Source organism: Carlito syrichta, unplaced genomic scaffold, assembly GCF_000164805.1.
Source record: "Carlito syrichta isolate Samal-C Ts95f unplaced genomic scaffold, Tarsius_syrichta-2.0.1 Scaffold302438, whole genome shotgun sequence".
Taxonomy (NCBI): domain Eukaryota; kingdom Metazoa; phylum Chordata; class Mammalia; order Primates; family Tarsiidae; genus Carlito; species Carlito syrichta.
The window spans coordinates 2,091-13,792 of NW_007246534.1; positions in this window are offsets into that span (position 1 = coordinate 2,091).

Sequence of the window (11,702 nt, forward strand, 5' to 3'; positions counted from 1 at the left end):
TTGTGAGTGGGATATTAAAGTCCCCAGTTATGATGGTGTTAGAGTCAATATCTTTCTTTAGTTTTCCTAGAAGTTGCTTTATGAAAGTTAGTGCATATATGTTTAGGATAGATATTTCTTGTTGATGGAGTGAACCTTTTATCATTATGTAGTGGCCCTCTGTATCTTTTTTAATTTTGGATAGCTTAAATGGTATTTTGTCTGAATTTAGGATCGTGACTCCTCTTTTCTTTGGTGTTCCATTCGCCTGAAAATTTGTTTCCTATCCTCTTACTTTGAGTCTGTGTATGTCCTTTCTAGTGAGATGGGTCTCTTGAAGTCAGTATATTGTTGCCTGGTGATATTTTATCCATTTTGCCATTCTATGTCTTTTCAGTGGTGCGTTCAGTCCATTCACATTCAGGCTAATTATTGAAATGTGAGAGTTCGTCCCTATCATAGAGTTCTTATTGAGTTGTTGTTCTTCCACTTGGTTTTTTTTTTTTTTTTTTTTTGGTCTTTCTTTTGGTTTTGGGGTTGGTTCATGTATATTTTATTCTTTTCCCTGTACTCTTGTGAAGAACGTTGTTCTTTTTTCCTTTTCTTCTGTGTTTAGTACTTTCTTAAGTGTTTCATGTAGAGATGGTTTGGTGGCAGCATAAGTTCTTAGGGATTGGATATCTGGGAAAGATTTTAATTCTCCCTCACCGATGAAACTTAGCTTGGCCGGGTAGGTTATTCTTGGTTGAAATTGTTTATCTTTTAGGACTTTGAAGATAGGGCTCCAAGCTCTCCTAGCCTGCAGGGTTTCTGTAGTTAAATCTGCTGCTATTCTGATTGGTCTTCCATGGTAGGTGATCTGGCCTTTTTCTCTTGCTGCCTTTAGGATTTTTTTCTTTTATGCCTGCTTTGTTTAGGCGAGTTATTATGTGTCTAGGAGTTGGTCTTCTCATTTGTTGTCTTGCAGGGGTTCTCTGAATCTCTTGTGTTTGAATTTTTGTATCACTGATTAGATAAGGGAAGTTTTCTTGAATGACCTCATGGAAAGTTTGTTCCAATGTGGTCTCTGTCTCTCCTTCTGCCTCAGGGAGACTGATTACTCTTAGGTTAGGCCTCTTGAGGTAATCGCTCATCTCTTGAAGGTTTTTTTCTGTCTTTTTGAGCTTATTTTCTGTTTTTAAGAGTTTGGGTTATTTCTATATTTTGGTCCTCAAGCTCTGAGATTCTTTCTTCTGCTTGGGTAATTCTACTTTCCATGCTTATCAGTTTGTTATTTATTTCATTCACAGTATTCTTTATTACTGTTATCTCAGATATCAGCTCCTTCCTAGTTTCTTCTTGTGTCTCCTCAATTTTTTTTAATCTCTCCATTTTTGTCTTGATATCTACATTTGTAGTTTGAGACCCTTCATTCTGGGGGCTTTTCATTGTTTGCGTTCCAAAGTCAGTTTTCTCAGTGTCTGCCCTCCCAGGGGTTTGGGAGAGATTCATACTCTTCTTTTGGTTTTTCTTCATTTCTGTAGATTTTTCTCTCTCTCCCCCTTTCCCTACCCTTCTTCAATTCTGTTTTTGAGGGAAGGTGAGGTTGCTTTTATTTCTCTTCGGCAATGTCCTGTTCTTCCTTATGAGAGTCTTCTGGCTTTGTTCACGTTCCAGGTTGGAGCGTAGGCTAAAATCTGTACTTTTTGCAGTTTTGAGGTTTAATTGAGAGGGAAGCTCTGGTTCAGAATGCTGATTCACGAACAGGTGTATGAGCACACTGGAACCTCTTTCCCTCTGCCTTACACTCTGTCTATTCAGTAGTATGTAGTCTTGGTCCCTAGATTTTAAAAGGGGGGGTATAAAAGAGGAAAATAATGGAGGACGGGGGGTCAATAGGGAGTTAGAAAGAGAGAAGAGCGAGAGGGAAAACAGATATACATATCAACTATCAGGTGAGAAAGAGACACAAGGCTGGGAAGAAGTGAAGAAAGACACGTAAGAAAGATTCCCTAAAGAGTACTGATAGCTACACAGAGACAGGCCAATAAAATCAAGAAACAGTGTAAGTCAGAAGGTAAACAACAAATGTGATCAAAACCAACAGTTACAATGATAAAATCATAAGTCAAAATAAGCGATCAGACTAAAGTCACTTCTCTGATCTCTGATTCCAGCCTCTCCCCTTTGTTTTTCGTTGCAGTGTAGGGGTGGGGCTTTGTCTCCTGTTTCGCATCGTTGCCTTAGGAACTGAGGTAAAGTTTGTTGATAGGTGGGCGGGGCAATGGAAGTCCCTGCCTGGAGAATGGCGAAGCAGTTTAAGCAGATCTGTTTTTCTCCACTTGTCTGGGTCCCCCAGCTTGGGGTCTCGTGCTGAGTGCCTCAGCCAGGGTGGGCCCGGAGTTCCAGAGCTCCAAAGCTCCAAAGGGCAAGCGGTGAGCAGTGAGAGTGACCGTGGGCCCCCCACAGGGTACTTCAGTGAGGAATGGGACCAGTGTGTCTGAGGGGAGGGCGCCCAGAGCCTCCCTGTGTGACCGGCGGCTTGGTACCGGGTGCCGGGCCAGAGACGATGTAGCTGGGGAGGGAACTGGAGGGGGCTGGGACCCGAGACTCCCATGCATGCAGTGGAACAGCAGCAGCAGGGGGCCGCAATATCTGGCCTTAGGAACTGAGGTGAAGTTTGTTGATAGGTGGGCAGGGCAATGGAAGTCTCTGCCTGGAGAATGGCGACAGCCTCAGTCTTTCAAGTAGCTGAAACTACAGATGCATGCCACCACACCTGGCTAGTTTTTGTGATTTATTATAGAGATAAGAGCTCACCAAGTTGCCCAGGTTGGTCTCGAACCTCTGGGCTCAGGCAGTCCTCTCGGCCTCCCAAAGTGCTAGGTTTACAAGCTGAGCCACCATGCCTGGCCATGTATAAGATTTTTATTCTAGATACAAGTCCCTTAGGTGTATGATTTACACAAATTTTTTCTCATTCTGTGGATTGTCTTTTTACTTTATTGATGACATTCTTTGAAGTACAAAAGTGTTTTACTTTGATAAAGTACAATTTACCTATTTTTTTTTGCAACTTGTTTTTTTGATGTCATATCTAAGAAACCATTGCCTAATCTGAGATATTTTCTTCTAAAAGTTTTATGGTTTTAGCTCTTATATAAGGTCTCTGGTTCCTTTTAGTTAAATTTTGTACATGGAGTAAGATAGAGGTCCAAGTTCACTCTTTTGCATGTGGATATCAGTTATCTCTGCAACATTTGTTGAAAAGATTATTATTTCCCCTATTGAATCATCTTAGCACCCTTGTCCAAGATCAGTTGACCAAAATATAAGGATTTATTTCTGGACTGTCAACTCTTTTCCATTGATCTATATGTCTATTGTTATACCAATATTACACTACACATTGCTTTGTAGTAGGTTTTTCAATTGAGAAGTGTGAGTCTTCTGAGTTTCGTTTTCAGGAAGTTTTGGTTCTTCTGGGTCCCTTGAATTTCTAAGTTTATAATGAGATTATATATCTACCAAGAGGCCATCTGGGATTTTGGTTGGGATTGCATCGAATCTGTAGATCAGTTTGAGGAGTATTGCCATCTTAACAACATTAATTTTCCAATTCATGAGAATGGAATGCCTTTCCATTTATTTAAGTCTTCTTTAGCTTCTTTCAGTGACATTTGTAGTTTTCAGTGTACATGTCTTGAACTTATTTTAAATTTGTTCCTAAGTATTATATTTTTATGGGAATGTTGTCTTAATTTTATTATCTGATTGTTCTTGCTAGTGTTACAGAAATATAATTGATTTTTGCACACTGATCTTGTATCCTGCAACCATGCTGAACCCATTTATTAGTTCTAATAGTTTTTTTAAAAATAGTGAATTACCTAGGCTGGGTGTGGTGACATACCTATAATGCCAGCAGTTTGGGAGGCTGAGACAGGAGGATTGCTTGGGCCCAGGAGCTTGAGACCAGCCTGGACAATGTAGTGACACCTCATCTCTACAAAAATAAAAAATAAAAAAAGTAGCCAGGTGTGGTGGCATGAGCCTATAGTCCCAGCTATTCAGGAGGCTGAGTCAGAAGGATCCCAGGAGACTGAGACTGTCATGAATTATAATCACATTACTGCACTCCAGGCTGGGTGACAGAGTGAGACTCCGACTAAAAAAAAAAAAAAGAAAAAAAGAGATCCCTTAGGAATTATTCAATGCAAAATGGCATTATGTGTAAATATAGTTAGTTTCACTTCTTTCATTCTAATCTAAATGTCTTTTATGTCTTTTTATTGCCTAATTGCTCTAACTTGCAATGCCAATACAATGTGTAGAAGTGATGAGAGTGGACATTCTTGGCTTGTTGTTCTAAGGGAAAAATACCCAGTCTTTCACGATTAGGTTGATGTTAGCTGTGGGTTTTTCATAGATGGCTGTATTTGTTTTCTATTGCTATTGCTATAACAAATTATAATAAATGTAGTGACTTAAAACAGCACAAAGTTATCATCTCTTAGTTCTTTTTTTTTCACCTTCAACTTTTTTATTTTAAAATTGTGGAATACAATTCAGGGTTAGGTATACAAATATTCATTGTGCAGGTACCCTTGCTGATGAGGTGTGCCCCTCCTTTACCAGGCAGTTTCCCACTACTGCCAATCTCACCTCCCCACCACCTCATGCCTCTGCAATTTCCCGTTACTGTCAATCCTTCAATTCTTATAGTATTACGATAGCTGTTCAAGGTATACTTATGAGTGACAACATGTGATACTCAGTTCTTTGTTTCTGTGAAAGATCACTCAGTATTATAGGATCTAAGTCCATCCAGGTTGCTGCGAAGTTCATAATTTTGTTCTTCTTTATGGTTGCGTAATATTCCATTGTGTATATGTGCCACCTTTTTTTTTATCCAGTTCTCTTTTGATGGGCAGCATGGTTGATTCCATGTTCTTGCTACTGTGAACAATGCTGCGATAAACATACATGTCTGAAGACTCTAGGAGAGCTTCCATTTCTTTGCTTTTGTCTAGTTAAGGAAGCTCCCTTCTATTCCTGGCTTATTGAGTGTTTTAACATGAAAGGATGTTGAATTTTGTCAAATGATTTTTCTGCCCCTCTTGAAATGATCATGTGGCTTCTAGCCTGTCAGCATTTAAAGATCAAAATGAGAAAGGAGCCTGCAAAGGAGACAGGTGTAGCCAGACACAGGAGGGAAACCAAGTGTTCGAGGTGTGAGTGAAGCCAATAAAAGCAAGGGTTTTAGCCGGACTCGGTGGCTCAGCCTGTAATCCCGCGCCTTTGGGAGGCTAAGGTGAATGAATTGCCTGAGCCTGTGTGTTCGAGACCTGCCTGGACAACTTGGCGAGCCCTCATCTCTACAATAAATAAAAAATTAGCTGGGTGTGGTAGCACATGCCTGTAGTTCCAGCTACTTGGAAGACTGAAGCGGAAGGATCGCCGGATCCCAGCAGGCGAGGCTGCGGTGGCCGGGAGCAGCCACTGCACTCCAGTCTGGGTGACAGAGTGAGACTCCAACTCAATATAAAAAGAAAAGGTTTCAAGAAAGAGGCATCAAGAGCGACAATACTGTTGAGAGGTTGGATGAAATGGAAACTGCAAAAAATGTTCATTTTGGGCTTGGTTTTTTGTGACCTTGGTGATGTCTGCTGCAGTGGGATGATATGGGCTGAAAGACCATTTGGAGTGAAACAGCATTTCCTAGATTTCAGAGAATTTAGGGTCAAAACTGGAAGACAGTGATTACATTCGAGTGGTTAATGTGAGGAGAACTTCATGGGCCTTTATAAAGTGGATTTTGGATACATTTTGGTTGAAGCAGAGAGGGCTAGAAGCAAGTCTTCTGTGTCTTGAGATGCTAGAATAAGATTTTCAGCTTTTTCTAGAATCAAGAAAAAACATTCTCATGTCTCAACTTCAGCAACTGGCTCCTGCCCTGAATGAAGACCTGGAGGATTCGCCCACCTCATCCTATGAATGAAACTGAGTGTGAAGTCGGAGGCTGCCCCATCCTGGTAACACACCAAGACTTGGCCCCCACAGTTGAGGATGTAATGAAATCCACATATAGTATCTAGTTGTTTGATGACTCTTAAAAATGTGAAGTATTGGGGTTGCGGGGGAGCAGAGATTCCCAAACTTGGGGAGAGATGTTTCCCATTGCGTCATCTTCCACACACAGAAGCAGCCAGTTCCACTCCGGTCTCTGGGCTTGGCCTTCTTACTACCTTCCAGGATGAGGTCTCTCACGTGACAGGACCCAGGAGGCCCCAGTGACCTGCTGCAATGCTCATTTCCTTCTACCTGGCAGCCTCATTTGGTGAAACGCTTCCCTGGGATATTTATGTGGAAACCAAAGAAAATACTCCAGGGTTGTTTTTAATAAGTGCCAATCCCTCCTAGGCTATTTGCAGCCATAAACATTTACGTCTAATATCCCAAAGAAAATGTTGATGCAGTCTGATGTGGGGGCGACAGCACACAGATTAGTCTAAACAAAAACAGAAGGGTGACAGTGAGCTTTTCTCTGCATGAAACTGCACTCACTCATTTTTGACATAAAAGTGCAATTTGCATATTCTTTCAAGTCTGTTTAGCTGCAAACACATGTGTGTTTGGGGCACAGAAATTCAAAATTTGTAAATTATTCAGAAACTACTGCCAAATTGTAATCAAGTGGTAGGAAAAACATTCTACACTGAAGAGTTGTAAGTACAGAGGGGAGTCTTCTCAGGTTTGGGAAACATTTAAAAATATACTGGTGCTTAATCAGCTTCAAGAAAACGGGGAGAAATGTTTACTTTCTTAGCAACAATTTAATATAGATGTTAGGAGGGCTTTCTGTTTTTCTGTTTGTTGAACATTGCAAAATGGAACGATTTTAGTATTGTGACATTAAATAAATAAAGTGCCTTCTGAGAGAAAACTAAATGTTGTGATTAAGCCAAAGTAGGATTTCTAATGCCTGACCTGAAACCATTATAAGCCCAGGACCATAATTACTAGAAAGCAATTCAGTGTAATTTAATGTATGCATACTATGCTTTGCAGATTGTGATATCTGCTATGTTTTTGGTTACATCCCATCTTTGACATCTGCTATCTGCCCATTTACCCTTTTGTCTTATTTATCTTTTTTTTTTTTTTAAGTCGCAGTCTCACTCTGTCATCCAGGCTGGAGTGCAGTGACATGATGACTCACTGCAGGCTCACAGAGGCTCACCGCAGCCTCACCTTCCTAGGCTCAGGCAATCCTTCTGCCTCAGTCTCCAGAGTAGCTGGGACTACAGGTGCGTGCCACCATGCCTGGTTAGTCTTTTTGTTATTTTCAAAATTAAAAAAAAAATTTTATTTTGTAGAGATGAGGTCTTACTATAGTCTCGAACTCCTGGGTGGAAGAAGTCCTCCTGCCTTGGCCTCCCAAAGTGCTGGGCTTATAGGCGTGAGCCATCGCACCCAGTGATTTCCTCCTTTATATGGAGCAAGTATTTTTTCGAGGTTTTACTTTTTGCAAAGCACTGTGCTGGGGTGCAGGGAAGTTGCATATGGAGATAGACATGTACACGGGTGAGTAGAATTTCCTTGTGGAAGGGGAGGCAGAGGGCTGGTAGACACCGGAAGGAGTATTGAACTTGGACAGATAGTGAAGCACCTGCCTCAAGATTGATGGAGGGGCGATGAAGAGAGAGGCGGGAGCAGATAGATGGTGGGCTGAAGTTCATTGAAGCTGCACAATAATTACAATGTATCTTTCAGAACCATAACTATGCAACATGGGCAAAAAGATTAATACAACCAAATTCAGTTGATGGGGGGCATGAGGTAGAGATGGCAGCAGTCAACTTTGAAAACAGTACTGCAGATGGGAACATTCCTTTAATGGAACCAAGTTGTAAATGAGAAACCAACCTATCTGAACATCAAACAGAAGAGAGCAAATAAATTCAAAATTCAATTGGATGAGTTGTCAAAGACAATTGAAGATTGGGCCTGGTCTCCTCCACTCATTCATTCCTCTCATTTGTTCATGTGTTCGCTCATTCAAGGAACATCCATGAAACACTTAACTGGCAAGATACAGCTAAGTGACAGAAGATAGAGATCTTGCTTTTATCTTGTGTATCTTCATGTAGATAAATACAGGAAAAATTGTTTTAAAGTTCCAAGACATCAAGAGGCAAAGCTTGATATCAGCAAAGTTTGTTCTGAGACCTCTGCATTCAAACTTTTGAGCAATTTTGTGGCAACTCAACAAAAATTTTCCTTTAGGCAAGGTTGTTGTGGTTTTTTTTCCCCCATTCATTTTTCATTCGCTATGAAGGGATTCACTATGCAGTTACTGATATGCGTTTTAGTATGCATGTGTGTTATGTATATTTTTGTCATGTAAACATTTTATATCAACAAGGCCATTTGGTAAGAAATTGTATTCAGATCATTGCTTCTATTAAATTTACCCAATATTCTCTCCAAAGATGCCTTCCTTGTCCTGGCACATATTGTAGCTCATTTTACATATGATTTCAATTAGGACCATCATTCTATGAAGAGACTATTTGGAAGTCCTCCTAAAGAAAAAATAAATAAAAATCCACAAAAAGTGGCAAGGAAGAAGTAAAACTGTCTTTATTTGCAGATGCCATAATTGTATATGTAGAAATTCCACACAGATCTATGACAAACTCTTAGAACTAATACATGAATAAATATAAAGTCAATTTATAAAATTTTATTTCTATAGACTAGTCACAATTGGAAAGCAAAAATTTTAAGGCCCTATACCATTACAACAGCATCTAAAAATATTAAATATTTGGCAATAAAGTTCAAAAAATATGTGCAAGAGCTTGTATACTAAAAACACAAAAACAACGACAAAAGTACTGGGAGAAATTAAAGCAGAATAAAATAAATGAGAGACACTCATGTTCATGGATCGGAAGATTCAACATTGTTAAGACACGATTTATCCCTGAATTAATATATAAGTTCCACGAAATCTCAATCAAAGTCCCAGAAAGTTTATGGTTGTTAAAATTGACAAGTTGATTCTAAATTTTACAAGGAAAAGCAAAGGACATAGCTAAGATAATCTTGAAAAACAAAATTGGAGAATTTACAATACTAGTCTTACCAAGGCGACAAAACAATAGTAATTATGACAGCTTGGTATTGGTCAAGAGACAGAAAAGTATAGAAGTTGCAGAAATGAACCCACATAGACTTACCTGATTCACAAGGAAAGCACCAGTACAATTCAGTGGAGAAAAGAATGATCTTTTCAGCAACTGGTGCTGAAACTTGGAATATCCTCAGAGGGGGATAAAAGTGGGAACCATGACCTCCTACAATGCACATAAATTAATGTGAGTTGGATCATAGATTTAAATATGAAAGGTAAAACAATAGGGTTTCTAGGAGCAAACATTAGAGAATATCTTCATAACCTTCAAGTAAGCAAAGATTTCTTAGGACACAAGAAAACAGTAGCCCTAAGTTAAGAATAACTGATTAATTGAGCTTCACTAAAATGGAAGCTTTCTGTTCATCAACGTAAATCATTAAGAAAATAAAAAAGGGCAACCCTATTTCGGGTTTTTCCACTGTGGGAACTTTTCTGTCTTCTTATCAACTCTTGCTTTCTGAAAAAAATAAATAAATAAAGAGAGAGAGAGAGAGAGAGAGAGAGAGAATAAAAAAGCAAGTCCCAGACAAATATCTTTGTACAGATAAGACAAAGGACTCATCAGAAATATATGAAGAGCTCCTACAAATCAATGAGTAGTCATCCCAATTTTAAAATGTTTGAAAATATTGAATGGAACTTTAAAAAAGGGAATATCCATGGCCAGCAACATATGAAAAGGTACTGAATGTTACTATTTACCAAGTAAATGCAAGTTAAAGTCATAATGAGATAAAACAACACAGCAATCAGGATAACTACAATTAAAATGAATGACAATAGCAAGTGCTAATGAGGGTAAGAAGCAACCGGTCCTCTCAAACATTGACGGTGGGGATGTAAAATGCCATAACCACTTTTGAACACCATTTGGTAGGCTCTATTAAAGTCAACATATGCATACTCTATGACCCAGCAAATCCACATGCAGGTGTACACCCAGCAGAAAAAGACAAAAAGACGTTTACAAGAATGTTCATAGTAGCTTTATTCATAATAGTCAAAAGCTAGAAACAACCCAAAGACCTATTAACAGGAGAATTCTCTTGTTGATAGGTCTTTGGGTTGTTTGTAGTACATGTGTGTACATAAATCTTTAGTATGTGTTAATATATACAAATATACACACACACATATGCATGCATATACAATAGAATACTACAAAGCAATAAAAAAGTACAAGGTGCTGATAAGAGAAACAAAGTAGATGAACCTCAAGATATTGTACTGAATGGAAGAATCCAGACACTAAAATGCATACTACATGATTTGATTTATATTAAGTTCACAAGCAGGCTAAACTATTTCTACTGTTGGTACAAATACAAACAGTAATTACTTCAGTGGTTGATGTGGATGGAGATGGAACATGAGAGTTTTGGGTGGGTACTAGAAAGATTCCATATCTTGACCCAATTTTATGTATATAAATATTCATCAAGATGAACACTTACAATTAGCACACTGACACACTTTACTGTATGTATGTTATACCTCAATAAAAATAGGTAACTAAAAAGATAAGAATGTGAATACACTACCACATTAGTGAGTTTTAAAAAGAAAAACCTTCCTTTCAATACTCTATTTCACGCTAAAGAAACAGCATTTCCGGAGGGAGACACACTAAACGTGATTGAAAATGGGCAGCCCATGAATTCATGACAGATTTCAGAAGCCCTGATGAACAGAATGCCCCCCAAAAATCCCCAGCCAGACCCTTTACCGACATAAATGATTTCAACATGAACTTGATGCCATCAAAGGATCCAGCTAGGCGCACAATATGGAAGAGGCATCAAGAACATACCTCATTCACACACCCAAATAGCATAAAGAGTTGGAGGCTCTGTTTAGCCAGATCACGTTCTCAGTCAAAAATCTCCAGGAGGAACTAGCTTTGAAACTCAACCTACGTGAGTCAACAGGAAAGATCTGGTTCAGGAACAGGCAATTGAAATGGAAGACACAGCAGCAGCAGAAACAGCAATCACCAGAACAACTAAGCCAGATCCTTCTGGCAAAGACTATACCTCTCTCACCTAGAATGGTCACCAACACTTCTTTCTTTTTTCCTGTGGTTTCAAATTTCTACAGCTTCCTTCCACCTCAGTCCTCTGCCTTCACTGAGCGTCGCACAGGTGATTTTCAAATGCAAAATTCTCAGTTGGAGAAGCTGGTGTCTTCCATTCCTCCTTTGTCCTCTGATGTCTATGACATGGCCCAAATAATAGAAATGTACAGTTTTCCAGATGAGAATGAGCTCTCCCATCCACGGTATATATCAGCATGTCTCACCCACAGGACATCAGATAGGAGGATAGGGTTCCTCTCTCAACACCTTTGCTGGCCCAGCTGTAGGTCTATCTCCTGGAAAAACCTGGTCCAGTATGACAAGACAAAGCTTTAAGTTAAAAATCCAAGAGACATAGCCTGGAATTCCAAGATAGCTCCCTTATGATAGATTGGATTTCTCTGATCAACATACTAATAAATACAAGACCATTTAGAAAAGAGAAGAAATAATAATACACTATTT